Raw genomic sequence first — 19,605 nt, 5'->3', positions numbered from 1 at the left:
CGCCCCTGCATCAGAAGCAGGATGGAGAGTTCATCCTTCCAAACCATAAGGTGAGCTTAAACTGGGGGTTTTGGAGGAAGTCAGAGGAGAACGAAGGGGGAAAGTGGGGATCAAGCACATTATTCAGCAGACAGTTAATCCCCTTTCTCATCTGCAGAAGGATATTACTACGGGCCAGACAAGCAAGATTTGGGGGTCCTGTTCAATCGGTGGTCTGAATTCTGCGCATCACGCTTGAAGAGGCCACAGCAACCCAGACCAGACCAGCGCCTCTGTGGGAGCCAGGTGAGCGTTACACTTGGGCCCCGAAAACGTATTGCTGTGTTCTTATAATAATATTTAGTTTTATAATAGTCACTGTCTTAGGCTTATGGTACCTCGAGGAAACTCATCCTTTAGAGTCCTTGTTACCGACTGAAAATGTACCTACTGTTCCTACTCCCTTTGTAAATTTGCATACTCTGTCCCCTAGGGACTTCCAGCACAGACAAAGGTACCACAATAATACTCTGCTACATATCATGAATGCCACACATGCCATTTTTAATAAGTCCAACTGTTGGGTCTGCTCATATTTACCGCAACACGGGGATAAAGGGCTAGGTTGGTATATTCATCCTTTACCTTTGACAACTGCTTGTTATGCTTCTCTTAGAGCACTGTTCTTTGGTCGTTGGAACGATAGCATCTCGGGGAACTTTGATGGCACTAATTTGAATAGCTTTGAGAAACGTGTGCTGACTCCCCTGGGATGCTCGCTTTTCGCAAATAGGAGTAAGCTCAACGTTGCTTCTATTAGGCCTTCTGATAGACTGTCTCGTCCTTTTCAATCTTTGATTTCCTTTAAGATGGCTCCGATAGGCAATAAGGATGCCATGCCTCCTTCTTACACTGTTAACCATAGCCCAGATTCAGTTCCTTTTTGCATACACAGGAATGGTACTCAGTCAATGGGAGATTTTAGAGGTTGTGCCAACGTTGCAAATTTGACTGGGGAAGACAGACCTTTGTATGTAGGCAAACCTGTCTACTTTGTTTGCGGTAATGTAGCATTTCCATGGTTGCCCAGGGATTGTCAGGAAACCTGTTATTTAGGGATCCTGTTACCTGGGGTGTATATATCTAGTACAGTAGAGGTTTCAAAGGCTTGTCCATGACGGGACGAGAATGGTGACACTCCAGCACAGGTCTTGGGAGATGTAGCAAAATCATTGGTGGCATTTTGGGGGCAGATAGAGAATTCCGAAGATATCAGAAGACTAGCGAGAGTACTTGGCAGAATCATCAACTGGACCACGGACATACTCTATAATATGACATTAGAACAGAAAGTGATAAGGCTAGTAGCGCTTCAGAACCGGATGGCATTAGATGTCATTCTGGCTGAACGTGGTGCAGTGTGTAAATTAGTGGGGTCCGATTGCTGTATTTTCGTGCCAGATTCCTCCCCAACTATCCTCAAGACAATACAGAATCTGCACGTCCTTAGTTCAGAAGTGCATGTTCCCGAGGGAAACTGGGATTTTAGCGCTTGGTTCTGGGACTTTTTGCGATCTTGGGGTTGGAAGGTACTTTCGGTCTTGCTGATCATTTTGGGAATTCTGTTGTTCCTTTGTTGTTGTATCCAGTGTCTACCTAGTATATGTTCGATGCTAGGGGGATGTTGCGCACAAGCGATAGGTACGATAGGACATAAAGTGTATGCCCCGGATAAAACCGTCAAGGAATACGTGTTAAAAGGAAATTTAAGCGAATGATCTGATGGCAGTAAATATTTCTGACAGCGATTCAAGGTGCATGGACGATGATGCATGGCGTTATTTGCAAGGAGATCCGAAGTAGTTTAGCACTTGGCATAGGCCAAAAGGAGGGTTTGTCAAACGGGAAATTATATCCTACAGCAATATCACCAGCCCTCTCCAACTTCCCTATCACCTTCTTTAACATTTATCCAACCCATTACACTATTAGCCCTTGCCTTATCATAACCCCTACCCTAACATGTACCCTGACACTTAATCTGCCCTAACCACTACCCAAACCCCAACATCACCAGCCCTCCCACAACCACTCTGACCCTAACCCTTCCCATAACATTAACCAAAATATTTCATCTAACCCTAACCTCTACCCAACCCTAAACCAAGCAATAACAATCCCACTAAACCCTCCTTAACCATAACACTTACCCTAGCAGCAATAGATTTTTGGCTACTTTTCAGCTGCATTTTATGACTGTTTTTTGCTTAAGGACTTTTTCACTTCTGAGGTATTTTCTCTACAATTATTTTACTGACTACATTTTTGTTGGCAGCATTTTCACTGGATACCAAGACTCCTCTATTCCCAGGCAAGTATGTCATGCTTGTGCCTAGCATTGTAGTGTTAAAGCAACATAATGAGTGTGAGTCCATCATCCGTAGATGCATCCGGAGCAAGAAGATCCATAGACATGTGAGAGGCGTAAAAAGAAGCAGGGTTTGCTTGATGTGTGGTTGTGCAGGTGTTTAAAATATGGTTGTAGAATGCATGTGTCATGTAGAGCATAGCTCTATGTTAAGTTAGGTTACTATGCTTTTGTACTGTGCAGAATCAAGGTCGCCCCATAAAAGTTTTAAAGTGTTAATTCCTTTTCTGTATCGTATGGTGGCCCTGCCTGGGAAAGCCAGACTGTAGTCTGCTGGGAAAAATAGCCAGATCAAGAGTAAAGTAAGAGTGGGGGCAGTGTGGGAGGAGGTGTCAGACAAAGGGGGGGATTTAGATGGGTAGAAATGGTTTGTGCTAATATGGATGCTTGTTAGTTCACTATATATGAACTATCTTATATAGAGTTAAGTCACAGGCAGTTTTATAAGAATTATGGGTTAGATATCAAATAGTGTTGGATGCTTGAGGGGTTAAGAGCATGCTCAGACAATGCTGGCATATATGAAGGCTTACAATGCATGATGGCAAAGTCCTGGCTAATTCTGTTCTGTCAGACAAACACATTGTGGTGTGTCATGGGGCCATGCAGGTTCTAGTCCTTGCCTGCTCTCTGGAATGCTGCCTGTCTCCTCTTCGATAGAGCAAAGAACTTTGCTGCCGTTTACCACCACTGCTGCAGCTTGGCCTGGCTTTATTTGGACTGCTGTTGCCATCCTCTTCATGATTGCTAGCCACCCCCCACCCCCGCCACTGAGTTGCCCACCCCCAACCCCCCCAGTAGTCAAAACATCCCTCCAGGGGCGAAGCCCCAGTCAAAGTCCCAGCAGTGTCTTTGCTGTCAACCTCTTTCCACAGCTGGTAGCACCTCTTATCTGCTCCCACTATGCTGCTTTTCGGTTTCTCTGTTCCCCTGGCACTTATCCCTTTCCTCTTCGTACCAGCCTGCACCCTCTCATCCACCAGACTTCTGCCTCTATATCTGCCCTTTTACTGCCATCAGGGATCTTTGTTTTTTTAAATCACTAGTGCATCTACAACTGCATCCCAACAGTTAATTTCTGTTTGCCCTCCCTTTCTCACTCCCCTATGCCACCATCTCTGCCATGATCCCAGACTAATCTTATCCATCCCCCTTTTATTGATGTAACCCAAACTTGTGTCCTTTAAGGAACTATCTCACTGCCCTCTTCAGCACTTAATTTTTCTCTTCTGCTTTTCCTTCCCATTCCTAGCATGCTTCTGTTGTTAGGTCCAGATTCAACACAGCCAAGGGGGCGCACATACCAGTTGCGCAAGTAACGTGGTGACATCAAGGATGACGTGGTGGGTGACATCGGGGGAGAGGATGTGATTGAACATGGCACAACTTTGCATACATAGAGGCAGATGCAGCACAAGAAGTCCCAGGGTGGAACCCAAGAAGGGGTGGGTGTTTTCGGCGATAGTTGTATAGAGCGGGCACAGGGTGGGGGTGCAAGATGTTATAGGGGGGCTGATAGAATTGGGGTTTTCTTTGAGTAATATATGAACGGTAGAGAAGCCATTTTGGTTGTAGGCCCATGTTAAGAACGCATTTCTTGCAGACAGCTTATAAGGAAAGGCCTGCATGTCTTTGGGTTACAAGCAGAATGTATTTCTTGAACATTCAGAAAAAACAGTGTGCTAAAATGCTGCACGGCTAAAGCTTTCCAGGAGAATGCAGCCACAGCATAGTTATTCTAAAAGATATTTTCGAGCAAACAAGCTAGGCACCTGGGTACACAAGGAGAATTGGCAGAGAAGTAGAAATTAAATACTGTTCATTAAACTCCAGCCACGGTGTGGTATAGTTTTTTTCATAACACACGCGGCAGCCAAGCATGAAAAGTAAGCATGTGGGCCAGAGCATTGGGCTTGGGGTTATGGGGTGCAGGATAGGGAGCCAATCAACGGAGAGAGATTTCGGTGTCCCCAGGGTGCAACATTGTACAATGTCCTCGCTGATGTCCGCCGGGCATATAATTGGTCAGACTGGGTGTGAATGTCTCGTTCCTTGCCATCTAAAGCTTTCTATATACTGGAAATTGCCAACCAATGGCAAGCAAATGTTTTTTGACTGTTCAGTGCAATAACGTAATTGAGAGGTGGTGTGGAAATGTTTGTGACATCATGAGGGTGTTAATGTAACTGTAGACAAAAGTTGTAGCAACCAGTTAGGATCATTATACCTATATTTGATGCAGGGGAATGACGTAGTCCCACAAATCAGCTCTTGTGACCTGCCTTAAAAACGTAACTAAAATATTGTATTTTAATTTACAAGTTTTGCATAAAACATTCAGCCACAGTGGGCAGCGTTGACAGCACACTTCATTCAGTTCAGCTCCATGGGGCTAATAAACTTGTGTTACTTCTTGCTTGGTGTATGCTCCTTTTTGTATTACTTGTTCTTCCCTTGGATTACTTTTGACAGAGGTCCTCGGGTACATTGTGCAGGCCACACTGAGATCCTCAGTTCCCTCAGTGAGCTGAATGTATTCTTGCCACACTCCTGGGTGCATGGGGCAGGCTGAGAACAGATCCAGGTACACTAACAAGGAGGCCCAGCACACACTGAGCTTTCACAGTTCTGCCTGGTCCTGAGCGTTGCCCGCGCTCAGGTGGAGGTACAGACTGTGAGGGGAAGACTCAGTCCTGAGAGGCCTCGAGGATCTCTAGAGCATATGAGTGTACCCTTGCATGAACGTGCAATGCCTTGCATGCATGCACACAGCTGAGGTTTTATGCTATATAGGACGCATCTTTCAGGGGGGAGGATGATCGGCCGTAGTAGTCATAGATATTAGTTCCACTCCCCTGATAGGGAGAGGGTGTGTGGCAGGTACATCTGTAGTAGAACAGAGGAGTGTGTAGATAGTAGCAGACTTCCATCAGATGGGGGTGATGTGTATTGCAGGCGATTGTATAGTTGCATCATTCTTTATGGGGATTGAGAGAAGGTAAGCACTGATTTATGGGTGTGGAGCAGATGCAGTAGATTAGAAATATTGTGGTATATTGTGTTGGCCGAGGTGGAAGAGCTGGCGCAAGAGTGTTGCTGTAAATATTAGGGCATAGTGGAGTGATGAAGTAGTTTAGTGGCTGGAAGAGAAGGAGAGGCCAGGTAATTGTATATTAATAATAGAGTTGCAGGTAGTTAGACTTGTGTGGGCCTTTGGAGAAAGCTGTTAAGTGTGACAAATGATAAGTGGGGGGTGTAAGGAAGGCATGGTATTTTTTTATTTTTTTCTATTTTATTGTTTGGCTGTAAACAATCAACCTTTTAATAAATACAATTTACAGTTCAATTTACAGTTCAATTCATCAATACAGTCTTCCAGGTGCGTTCACTTACTGAGATTAGTTCAAAATTACTTTTAAAACAATTAATTTAAAAAGCCAGCTGTTGCTAATCTAATTGACATTTGTTTTGCACCAAAAATCAGCAGCCATAATTCCTCGATATCAGTTATCGTCTGATCTTTAAAACAGTGTAAAAAGTATTTACGGCGTGCAACATACAGTACTGGACAATAAACAATTACATGTTTCAGAGTTTCTTTAGTATTGCAATCTTTACAGAACCGGCAGATATTTTCACTAACATCTATTCATTTCCGCCTGGCTAATATATCTTTGGTATGCCAGAGATTGAGATGGAATCGAATGTAGTGGTCTCTAAATTTTGGAGATGGATATTTTAGAATATATGATTCAGTAACTCTAAACCTCTGGCCAAATTGATCTGAATTCCATTCTCTAAAATGGGAACATTTTTCAAGAGTATATATCCAGTCTCTTCAATACAGTTTGATTTTGGCCTGTGCTGGATTATGGATTAGGGTGTCTAAACAAATATCTGCATCAGTAAGAATATATAAAGCTTTGTTTAGCCAATGCTTAGGGTATTGATGTTCAGAGTATATTAAGTATTGGCCTAAAATACAAGAAATATCCATGTATTGCAATGACAATATACACTTTCTAAAAAAGGCTATCAATTTCCATGCAACAGCACTAAATAAAGACAATAGTCCTAATTCGAATCGAAGCATTGTAATAGGTACACAGGTAGGAAGATTAAAAAGTGCGCGCCAATATTTGCCTTCCATACGGTCCCAGAATGTCCGGGGCAACATGGGCGCAGCTTCTGAGCCATACGTGATAATAGGTTTGACTTTCACAGAATAAAATGATAATAAATGATTACATGTAAACTTTCCAAACTTATATAATATAACCTTGGATTGAGAAATCAGGGCCTGTAGTTTCGATTCAAGGTCCATTTGGTATACATTATCATTATCATTCAAGCTAATCATAATACCTAAATATCTATATGATGGTATAATAAGGATTTGATCACTTTTAATAGACCACTTAAATTGGGAATATCTAGTGGTTTTACGATTTTGACACACCATAATTTGCGTTTTAGTTAAATTGATGGTCATAGCATTTTCCAAAGTGTACTCAGATAACCCATTAATCAGTCGTTGCAAGTTTTTGAGAGCAGAATAAGATCATCTGCATAGAGAATCCAAGGTATCTGATCCTGGCCTAGTTTAGGGGCATCAGAATTAATGTTCTTGAATTTTTCACCCATATCCAGAATAAATAAGTTAAATATTGTGGCCGCCAGGATACACCCTTGCTTCAACCCTCGGTATGTTAAGAGAGGGGGGGTTAGCATCCCATCGAGGGTTAGGTGAACATAAACTGACGTATTTTCATGAAAAATAGCAATATGTTTGACCAGTGAATAAGGGCAGCCCATTAGCAACAATTTATGCAGCATTAAGTTGCGATCTATAGAATCAAATGCCTCTTTGAAGTCTACAAAAGCAATGAAAAGAGATTGCTTTTGCTGGCAGCAGCGGGCCTTGATTGAGGTCAGAGTGACAATATTTATAGCTGTTCCCTTACGGGCAACCAATCCCGTTTGAAACCTATCTCGCATGTTTGATGAATTAATCCATTGGTGAAGATCTCTTAAAATTAGGGAAGCAAAGATTTTCCCCGGGACATCGAGTAGGGTGATAGGCCTATAATTGCTAGGATCATGTTTATCGCCCTTTTTATAAATGGGTACAATCAATGAAGTGCACCCATGAACTTGGTATCTTTTGAGTAATTAGAACTTGCGAGAATATTTCAAACAGGATTGGTGCCCATAGATCAGGAAACTCCTTCAGCATAACATTGGAAAGCCCATCCGGGCCCGGGGCTCGCGACCTACTGGCCTTATGAATATAATAAAGAATATTGTCAATTGTGAAGGCTATTGAGAAAGGGCCCTCTAGTTTTACAGGAGGTATACAGTGATCAGAAGAGAATGATGCATAAAGTCGGGAAAAATGAGATTGTCATACTGACGGAGCAACATCATTAATCTGTATCTGACTCTGAGAAGTTTTATATGTTTCCGTTATTAAGGACCAACATCCTGCAGAGTTTTTTGTTAAAACTTTGGCCAGCATAGCTTCACCATCTTTTTGAAATAAGGTAGATCGGTATGTTCTTCTCCAATTCCTAAATTCGGTCTTAATAGCTTTAAGAGCCGCCCAACGCTGGTCGACTGGTAAAGACTGTGCCAATTTCTTTCTTTTCTGGAATAGTGTTTTCCCGTTCTGCATATTTAGGTCATAAGAGTGAGATGCGACAGAAGAACTTATTCGCTTTGTTGATCCAGCAAACTGATACATTAGTTTTGTGTAATCATAATCGCAGCTCACGGCATTTCTCGGACTCGTACAGGTGGCTTTGAGACGATCCGTGAAATGCAATAGCTTAGATCTAGACCACTGTAACCGGTTTTGAGCACAATTTACCTGGATCGTGCCTTCCATAGTCATAGGCATCGAAGGAGGAATAATCTCATGACCACTAGAACTAGATGTCCAATTGAGATTCAGCACGTTGTGATCGCTGTCCGAGGTTACCAAAACCTGAAACCCCTTCAAGAGATGGAATAGTGACCGACTAACATAGATAAAATCGATGATAGCCATAGAGTGACCCCTCTTCCAAGTCGGGTGAGGGGGACAATCCTCAGGTCTTAATTCGGTCATAATAGCTTTAAGAGCCGCCCAATCGCTTCAATAGTCCAAGGCTAAGAATCATGTTGAAACATTACACTGGAAAACCAGACAGAAATGCACAATTCCCTTCCTTATATATCCTTGAAGGCAGGGAGCAAGGCATTTTAATCAGTACACGAATGCCAGCGAGTCTCCTGAAAGAATAGCAATGTACAAAACCAACATTTAAAGAGTTGAATTATGTTCTTCTTTACGGCCCCCCTTTCTGAGCACAGTGAGGCCCCGGAGAGTAAGCTGACCTCTAAAGCGAGAATCGAAACTAAGAGATAGTGAGGCCTGGTATGTGCCAGTCTCCTACGCGCAGCTTGCCCATTAAAACAGAAGCGCTGTGTTCTCGCAAATAAAGAATGGTGTCTGTAAATTTGAGATTGCAACCTGTTACTAAATATGGTGGTATAAAGTGTCATAATCGTCACCATGGTCAATCATCGCCTCCAATTCAAAGGGGATGAATTAGGGGCGGCATCAAATGTGTCATTACTGATTGTAGGATGCTCATTTTGTATATATGTAACTGATGTATAATTTTCGTTTGCTTGCATCCCCCGAGGTCTGTTAGACACACGTCGCGGGGCGTGGGACCACTTGGCCAACTGGGACTATTTGTTTTGCAATAAACCCTAGATTTTGGGAATACAACCTCGTGTCTGGCGTATCCATTCGTGTGTGGTGATTGTGCCTTGTTTCCACATCCAAGTGTCCCTCAGGGGCCCCTTCAGGGTAGCTGGGGATAAAGAGTGTGGGGTTGGGGTGGGTTGGGTAGATAGAGTGAGGGTAGAGTGGGTGCATGTCAGTAGAGAGAGTGAGGGTAGAGTGGGTCAGTGGTAGTAGACAGGGTGCGGTTAGGATTTGTGGATGGGGTAGACAGGGTAGCGATTGGATGGGAGTACAGAGGGGGATAGGGTGGGTTTAGGGTGGGTGGCTGTGGGTGAGTGGGTAGGGTTAGAGAGAGTGGTGGTAGAGTGGGTTATGGTCGTTAGTTGGGGCAAAAACATGAAGAACAAAGCAGCCTCTGGAGGACTGGTGAAAAGTAACCCAGCAAGCACACATAAGTGGGAGTGGGGGAAGAAAGAGTGTGGATTGGGTGGATGGGGTAGAGAGACTGGGAATTGGGTGGGTGTTTGGGCGGGTAGAGAGAGTGGGGGTAAGGTGGGAGGGCTTTGGCAGAGAGGGTGGGGTAGGGTGCACGGGTGAGGTTATAGAGGGTGGGGATAGGGTGGTCAGGTGGGGAAAGGGCAAGTAGGTGGGGTTTAGAGACAGGGGGCAAAGGGTGGGCCGGGTTAGAGAGGGTGGGGGTAGGATGGGTGGGTGGTGATAGGGAGAGTGAGGGTAGAGATAGTGGGGGTTTGTTGAGTGGGTGGCAGTAGAGAGCGTGGCCATTGTGTGGGTTAGAGAGAGTGGGGGTTGAGTGGGTGGGGAGAGAGTGAGGTTAGGTTAGGATACGTGATGATAGAGAGAGTGGGTGTAGGGTGTGGGTAGAGTGCATGGGCATAGGGTGGGTGGGGGTAGCAAGAATGGGGGTAGCATGGATGGGTGGAGAGAGAGTGGGGCGGGGTTGTTGGGGGTATAGAGAGCAGGGTAGGGTGAGTGGCTTGGGGTTGAGAGAGCAGGGATAGGGTGTGTGTGGGTAGACAGAGTGGGGGTAGGGTGGGTGACGGTAGACAGAGTGGTGGTAGGGTAGGATGAGTGTAGGTAGGGTCAGCTGGGTAGAGAGGGTGGGGGTATGGTGGGTGGGTACCGATGGACAGGTTGGGGGCATTGTTAGTCAGGGTGGGGGTAGGGTGGTCGGGGTAAAGAGGGTAGGGATAGGATGGGTCGGTGTAGAGAAATAGGTCATAGGGTGGTGGGGTGGGAGTAGGTTGGGTGGATGTAGAGAAGGTGGGAAAGGGTAGGTGGGTGAGGGTAGAGATGGTGGGGGTAAGGTATGTGAGGGTAGAGAGAGTAGCAGTAGGGTGGGTGGGATAGAGAGAGTGGTTCTAGACATAGTGGGGATGGAGAGTGTGTGGTTAGGGTGGGCGGGCGTTCGATAGAGTGATGGTAGGGCGGAAGGGTGGAGGTAGAGAGGGTGGAGGGTACAGTGGGTCAGTGGTGGTCGAAAGGGTGCAGTTAGGGTGAGTTGGTGGGGATAGACAGGTTGGGGATTCGGTGGATGAGGTAGAGGGGTCGTAGGGTCAGAGGGTGAGTGTAGGGTGGGTTGTGGTAGTTGAGTGGGTGGGCTTAGATAGAGTGTGAGTGTGGTGGGTGGGTGATGGTAATTAGTTGGCGAAAAATATGAACAACAAAGTAGCCTCTGGAGGATTTGTCAAAAGCAGTCCAAAATAGCACAAACAAAACCCAACCAGCAAACATAAGGGGTGTGGCTGGGTGATGTACAGAGAGTGGGAGTGCCATAGGTGGGGTAGAGACAGTAGGGATTGGGTGGATGGGGTAGAGAGACTGGGGGTTGGGTGGATTGATGGGGGTAGGCTGGCGGGGGATAGGATGAGTGAGAGTAATCTGGGTGGGTGTAGATAGAGTAGGGGCAGGGTTGGTGGAGGTAGAAAAAGAGGGTGTAGGGTGGGTTGGTTGGTGTAGAGAGAACAGGGATAGGGTGGGTGGGGATCGACAGAGTGGGAGTAGGTTGGGTGGTAGTAGAGAGAGAGAGTGGTAGGGTGGGTTAGGGTAGAAAGAGTGGAGATAAGGTGGGTGGGTGGATGCTGGTACACAGGACAGGGGTAGGGTGGTTGGGTGTGGTAGAGAAATGGAGGTAGGGTGGTTGGGTGTGGTAGCGAGAGTAAGGGTTGGATGGGTAGGTACCAGTAGACATGGTAGGGGTATTTGTAGTCAGGGTGGTAGGATGGGTGAGGGTGGGTGGGTGACAGAAGACAGTGTGCGGTAGGATGAGAGTATAAGGGTAGGGTGGGTAGGGGTGGATGAGTGGGTGGGGTTAGAGAGATTAAGTGTGGGGTTGGTGGGTGATGGTACTTGTTTAGGGCAAAACACATGAAGAACAAAGCAGCTCTGAGAAGACATATCAAAAGTAGCCTAAAAAAGCCCAAACAAAACCCAACCACCACACATAATGGTAGTGGGGTGTATGGGGGTAGTGGGAGTTGGTTTGATAGGAGAGATTGGGGAGGGGTTAGAGAGAGTGAATGTGAGTGGAGGGTGGGTGTAGAAAGGTATCTTCAGGAGGACAAAACATATCTCCAGTCAAAAGTAGCACAAAATAGACCAATTATCTAAAAGAATAGCCATAAATCATCCAATATGAAATCACTGTGCAGCTGGTAAATGGAAAGCCCAGCACCCGTTCTTAAAAAGCTGCTGATTGGAGAAAATATTGTTAGGGTGCTTCTCATTGGGTAGTACGGCAGAGGAGTTTGGAAAAAGAGACTTTAGTGATTGGCAGTTTCATGCCATGGCATTGCCTGTTGCTATGCCAACCAGGTATTCTCAGTTCAGGACCCCCATTCCCTCTTTCTTCTTTAATAAGGGTTTCAGTAATTTTGTGGCACAAGCACTACAAAAATTTGCCAAAACCAAAAATGAAAACCAACACACGGGGCCTCATTACGACCCATTAGCGCCATGGTTGACGCAGGTACCTTACGGATTCCGCAATGGTGAATGGTGGAATTACCGCCCCATTCCAAGGTTGGCAGGGCGGTAATTCCCCATTCACCATTGGCCCTTCCCCATTCCCATTTTTGCCCCCATAGAGCTCAATGAAAATGGGGAAGGCAGTAATTAGGGTACCGCAAATTGCGGTACCGTAATTACCTCCAAGGTCCCTTTGCGGGTCCCGTCATTAACGGCTGGTAAAACGGGGAGGACCCGCAAAGGGACCTCGGAATTGGGCGGTAAGGGATTACCGGCACCAGTGCCCTTACCGGTACCGGTAATCCCTTACCGCCCGGGTCGTAATGAGGCCCATGGTATTAAAGTGCATCAGGAGACTATGGGCCTTATTCTGAGAGGTGGGCGCAAAGGGATACCGGGCACCGGTAATGACACTGGTGCAGGTAATCCCTTTGTGCCCTATTCCGAGGTCCCTTAGCGGGTCCCTCCCGTAACCCCTGGTTTTACCAGGAGTTATGGACGGGACCCATTAAGGGATACCGGGGTCAATAAAGGTCCCGCAATTTGCGGTACCGTTATTGACGCCTTCCCCCTTACCATTGAGCCCTATGGGGCTCAAATGGGAATGGGGAATGGCTTTTCCCATGGGGACTTACCGGTCCCGCCAATGTCGTACTGGACCGGTAAGTCCCTATTGAACGAGGACGGACACGGTCCCATTATTGGTGCTAGTCATGGCGCTAATAGCACCATGACTAGCACCAACCTCGTAATGAGGCACTGTGTTTCTATGTGAAAATGTCCCCAGAAAAATGTAGGAATGTGTAAAAGTAGTCAGCAAAAAGTAGTTTCAACATTTTTTGTCATTCAATACATGCAATACAAATTGTGAAAATAAATATTGCTAGTAATAAGGTCACAAATTAACTATTTTTAAGTACACAAAAGCACAAGCATGTGACCGTAACAATGGCCAAAACCTCCACAACCACCCTAAATCCATTCCTAACACTTACCCTAACTCTACTTACAACATGTTTTCTGCTCTGAACCCTTCCCTGGAATTAAACTTTCAACCACTGAAACATTTTATTAGCATGTGATTCAATGCAAAACACCAAATAAATAACTTGAATGGTGAACGCAATGCCAACCTCATCACCAGCTCGCCACAAATTCCAGATCCCTTACTCTAATCCTACCCTTAGCCTTTCCCTAAACACAACTCTAACACTTACCCTAATACAGGGACATCATTTAGGGATCTCCAGGGGTCGCAACTGCGAATCCTGAGTTCTCCCTGGCTACTCCTGTGTTCTCCCTTGCTACCCCTATAAAAAAAAGAAAACAGGGGTTCCACAAGTCTAACACTTTCAGCAGTGACCCTAAAAAAGAAAGAATAGGAACAGCAAATAATGTGTCTTTCTGGAATTCTATACAATAATTGCTAGACACATTAAAGGTTTATTTCAGGCAGGAAGTGAGTCACTGATTTAGTCTGTTCTTAAACACCACAACTCAGCCTTTAATGCTTCTGAAGTCAATAAATGAGTACCGACACAGGTTGTATATATATTTGTTCTATATAAATCTCTTAAGTGTAAGTGCTACATAATAACACATCATTATCCTTTGGCCATGGAAGTCTGCTTGCATTCAAAGTAATTTGGTAATATGGGCCTATACCCACTGATCTTAACAATATATATGGCGATCCATTCTTGTATGAAAAGTATATCACATCATAGTGACATATCGTAACTATATTTTTCATAGTGTACTTAGGAACAATGCTATGTGATACCACTTCCTGTTTTGTCAAGGGGTGGAAATTCGTGTTCCATCGCTTCCCATGATATCAATTTGGGGTGGGGTCAAATGATATCACTTCCTGTGATGTCATCAGAGTGTCAAACGGGAAATTATATTGTACCTCCTATTGCAACGAATATATGTATATTGGCCTAGGCCAAGCTGCTTGAAAGCCACTTGCGAAGAAATCCTTGTTGCAAGGTCCTGACCTTAGAATCAATGTAAGCCGCCATTTTAGGTCAATCGCCATTTTAGGTTCTCTTTGTAAAGTCACCATGTGAGTTAAAATGGTGGACGATGTAATTCCGAAATACAACATGGCCCTCTTGACCTCTGTGTGTAATTAATATGTAACTTGCCTGCAGGCCACTTGTTGAGGTCGTGAACTGAGACCTTGTCCTTCGTTTGACCTGTGTGTAAAGGATTACTAGCGCCAATGAAACTAATCTGCGAGCATGTGTTAAGAACAATGTATTCAAATACTGAACTGAGATCACTTGTTTAACTACATTGTATTAATGTTTGAAAAGACCTGTATGAGAAATCCCAGAATACACAGTTGCCGTGTAGGCTTGTTGACATATGTATTAAAGGCAAACTAGTTGCATGTGGATAAGCGAACTCGGCATGAACCCTAGATCAGTAATGTACTAGAGGAATATTAACCCGAAATAGGTTTAGACATCATGTTCGCAAATGGTATAAAAGAGCAACGAATTCTAATGTACAGTGTCTCTCACTGAACACACTGAACCACGCTGGAGTTCGTTGTGTTGTACTGAGGGCCGATAGCTATCTGTTACTTTTCTTGGAAAACTGTTCAGTATAAAATAAAGATCTTTGTATGTTCCTTTGTAACCCGTGTTCGGTATATTTCCTTTTGGGGTACTCAACCTCGATATTTTGATTTTGTTTTCACAGTTGGTGCCCAAATAGGGACCCTCAAGATTGATGCCGGATTATCGAAGTTTGACCCTTGCTATCGGACCGTGTGACAAAATAAGGGGCCCCCTTCTGAACGAGATGTGACACCTCAGCAGCGCTGCATGACCCGATCCCTGGACAATTAGCTTGTGGTCCGAGACGGCATCTTGAAGAGGTCCACTTATCGAGGCGGGCAGATTTGCTGAAATCACCAAACACGAGGTAAGATTAGTTAGGTAAGATTCTTTGTAATCTGATCGGACCTCCTTAGGATTGATCAGGTGAGTCGTGACCCGATTCTTAAATATCCTGATAATTTGATTTTGGCGTATTTTATCTGCAGACACAATTATTGACCAGGTAACACCAATAATTTGATATGCCTGTGAAATTGTCTACCTGCTTCAGGGTGTTATTCCACAGCGATAGACAATCTTTGGAATTTAGCCGTCCGGCACGACAGGAGGGGTCGCCGGCATGTACTATGTACTTTAAGCATGGCATTGGAAGTATAGTGTTTAATGATATTTGGTACAGACAAACCAGACATGCCTCCGAACTTCAGTCGCCAATCAATGGTAGTTTTGAAATCCCTTGTATTGAGTATTCAGAGTCAATTCTATTAAAGAAAAAGGCTAGACCTGCAGCATTCAATGTTTTGCAGAATTGGAAAAAAGAAGCATTGCAGCAACTTAAGAGTAGAGAAAAACATGCGCGCCGTCATAAGACGAACGCCGAAAAAGCATTATTATATGACCAAGATAAACATTCTGAGTCGACTAGGAATATGGATAGGGCTTTCTCACTTGGAATTCAGAAATGTATCCTTCTAAAAGCCTTCATGTTTCCGACAAATTCATAGACAAATTGTTAAATGAACGAAGGCCTGGTGCCTCTGCGCCACCTCCGTATGTTCCTCTTCCTGCTGCTTTGCCTCTTCCTGCTGCTATTCCTGGTCATACCTGCTGTTGTCCCTGTTGTTCCTGCTCCACCTAATGTTCCTCTTCCTCCAGTTACTGTTCCTCCACCTATTCCTCCACCCCTTCCTATTGCACCAGTAACAGTACCTCCATTGAATTTGCCTGCTTCCCATCTTCCAAATGGTCCTGTGCCGCTTGTATTCGATCAGGGTGCGGGTTCAAGGGTTGTCACTCGCAATACTATACCGCCAGAGAAGAAACGTGATTTGATTGCATGGGCTAAGCATTGTATGGAGAGAGATGATCAAGCTAATGTTTTCACCACACTTTTTAATATGGATAATTTTACTGAGAAAAATGTTTTTATTGAAGGTTTAAGGATTCATTTATGTGTAATGTAGGGCAAATTAAATAATACAGATCTCCCGCAAGGGTTAAGGGATGTAAACACTTTAGCGTTTTCAAGAGACACTGTGGAGAAAGTAAATGAGCATGTCGGGAGGTTATTTGAGTATAGAAAGGAGTTGGAAAGGTTACAGAATGAGGATGACGAGGGGGAAAGTATGTATGTACAGAAACGGTTCCTTCCTTGTCATAAATTGATATCTGAGGAAGCACAAATTTATACGAAAGACGCGCTTAGATGGATTTGAGATATGTCGATAACTCCAGTTGAGGTATATGACACATATAGTCAGTATATGCCAGAAATGCAGAGGAAAGTGATACAGGTAATGAGAGAGTACCTACAGGATGATTGTGTAAAGAGAAAAATTAGTTGCCCCACAGAGTTATTGAGTATTTATAAGAGAGCTTTTTCACTTGACACGTCTTCGACTGCTTTAGCGCTCGACTTAGCTCTGTTGCTTAGTAAGCGTTCGGAGTTGCCTACTTCTTAGTTGCCTATGAGAGAGGTTCCTACGACATTAGTCCCGAAGGTTGAGATTGCGGCTGATCATGCAGCAAATATAGTGGCTGTGAACATTCCTACACATTATATATCGCAGTTTGTTCATGTCCCGTTCTCAAGGCAGGAAGTGAATATTATTAGACAATCTATTCCTGATATTAGGACAAATCCGACAGGATTCTTTGAAGAAATGGAGTCTGTATTGCAGTCCTCAGTATTCACCCTAGGTGATATTGATTTGTTATTTCCTGTACTCCTGCCCGTAGATTTGTGGAAACAAGTTAGGACTATAGATGACGTACCAGGGTCGGGAGATACATGGGCGAATATAACTAGATTTGATGGAGAAAGGCCAGCTGGAGAAAGACCGCCCCAGGTGATACTAACTTTGCCTGATAGAATCATTACAAAATTGAAAACCATAATTCCTGAGAAAAGAATTATTTGGGACAAGCTTATGGCCTGTGTCCAAGGGAAGTCTGAGGGTGCTACCGAGTTCTTTAATCGGTTCGAACAGGTATTCTTGGATTTCAGCGGACAAGACTTAGGCACAGAGTCCGGGAAAAGATTATTTGTGGACACATTTGTGCGTGGATCACTGCCTGACATCCAGTCACAAATTATGTCTTCTGAGAGCGCTTGGCAGGCACAGTCAAAAAAATCAGAAGTACTGCACATGGCTCAGTACTACGAGAATCGTGTCAAAAATGAAAAAGATAGAGTTGAGAAGAGAAAAGGTGATTTAAAGACTAAAGTATTAGTACAGCAAATTGTTAGAGGCCCAGAGGGGGTAGTTCGCAGATTAAAGGTCAGTATGTTCCACGAGGGAAAGTGCCCTTGGGTCCTGTGAACATTAACCAGTGTGCCTATTGTCGACAAGAGGGTCATTGGTGTGCACAATGCCCCGTCCTTCGTCAGAGGTCGAATAACACATTTGGGAATATGGGTAGATGATCCAGAGGTCCCCTGGGTTTAGGGGGCCCTGGTAGTTGTCAGTTTGAACAGGATCCTCAGCAACCTTTTTCACAGGATAATCAGACTCCGAGTGTGGATACTGGGAACATATTTGATCATCCTTCTGCTGCATATCTATCTAAAGAGCTTCCTTTTAATGATATTCTGTTTCGTTAGGATTGCCCGAAGCAGGGTTTAGGACCTACACCTATTCCCGTCAATCAGACAGGTCCCTACGTTGAAATGGTGGTGGGAAATAGGAAACATCAGTTTTTGATAGATACTGGAGCACAGAAGAGTTCCATTGATCATTCACGGGTTCCAAACATTCCACTGTCAGGGCAAACCAATGTTTCTGTAGGGTTTCTGGCACACCAGTTGTTTGTCCAGTTTCTTCGCCGGTACCTATTTCTTTGGGTCCCTTTACGGACCACTGTCCATTCTTTTTGACTTCGAATTATGGAGAGAATTTGCTGGGGTTGTACTTGTTAAAGGAATTGAATGCAGTAATTTATTGTTCTTCCGATGGAGTGTGCTTGACGATTTCACCATAGCAACTTTCTGTCTCTCAATTCTTAACTGGACATTTGCCGCCAGAATTCAGGGATGTACCAGAGTGCTTATGGGCTGTGGATGACAACGATGTGGGTGTTTTACAGATTGAGCCTGTTAAGATAGTTTTGAAACATGGAATTGAGCTGCCACGCATTCCCCAGTATAAGATTTCAGTTGAGGGCGAGCGAGCTTTGAAATGCATTGTTTCCGATTTTGTGCATCGCGGGGTGATTGAGGAAATTTCAGGAAGTTTGTGCAATAGTCCGATTTTACCCTTGTACAAGAAAGGCAATAATGGAATTCCATTCCATTTCATAATTGATTCACATGCCATTAATAAAGTCGCTGCTCCGCAATTTCCAATTGTGCCTGATGTGACGACAATATTGACAATGATTCCAGCTACAGCTACTTACTTTAGTGTTGTGGACCTGAAGAATGCTTTCTTTAGTATTCATATACACAAGGATAGTAGATACTTGTTCGCGTTCACCTTAGGGAGACGCTCGTTCACATTTACTCATGCACCTCAAGGGTACACAGAGAGTCCTAGCATCTACAGTAGGGCTTTGAAAGAACAGCTTGATACCCTTGAACTGCCCTCTACTTGTACATTGCTTCAGTATGTTGATGACCTGCTTTTAGCTGCTGACTCTGAGAGCGCCTGTATGGAGGGCACTGTGTGGTTGCTTATTCATCTAGCTAAACATGGTCACAAAGCTTTGCTTAAAAAGTTTCAATATTGTTGCCAGGATCTCGCCTATTTAGGCTATCTCCTGTGAAAGGAGGGACGAAGATTGACACCTGAAAGAATAAAACACATTTCTGGCATGTCTGTCGCAAATACACAGAAGGAAGTTAGAGCCTTGATAGGAATGGCTTCTTACTGTAGGTTGTGGATCTGACATTTTTCACTAGTGATAAAACCGATGTTGGCTTTGACAGAAGGGCATTTCTTTGCCATTGCCGTGGAACGCGGAACACCAGCAATCGTTTGACTTGCTCAAGACTGCATTATGCTCGGCACCAGTTTTGGACACACCAAACTATGAAAAGGCCTTTGTGTTGTTTGTGCATGAATGTGATGGATGTGTTTTGGCTGTATTAACGCAGGAACAAGGAGGGAAGAATAGGCCGTGCAGTTACTTTTCTTCCGCCCTTGATCCTGTAGCATGCGCTTTGCCAAGATGTTTCCGAGCTGTCGCTGCTGCTGCTGCCTCTGTAAAACAGAATGAGGGAATGGTCCTAGGCCATGATCTAACCCTGATGGTGCCTCACTCTGTAGATGTTCTACTGAACCGAACCCAAATGCAACACCTCACTTCCGCACGGTTGACGAGATATGAATTGATCTTGTTTGCTCCTCACATCCAAATTAAGAGGTGTTGTGTTCTTAATCCGGCTGAGCTCCTACCTTTCCCAC

This window comes from Ambystoma mexicanum, chromosome 2p, assembly GCF_040938575.1.
Source record: "Ambystoma mexicanum isolate Mex_15411 chromosome 2p, UKY_AmexF1_1, whole genome shotgun sequence".
Lineage (NCBI taxonomy): Eukaryota > Metazoa > Chordata > Amphibia > Caudata > Ambystomatidae > Ambystoma > Ambystoma mexicanum.
This window is presented reverse-complemented; position numbering follows the sequence as displayed.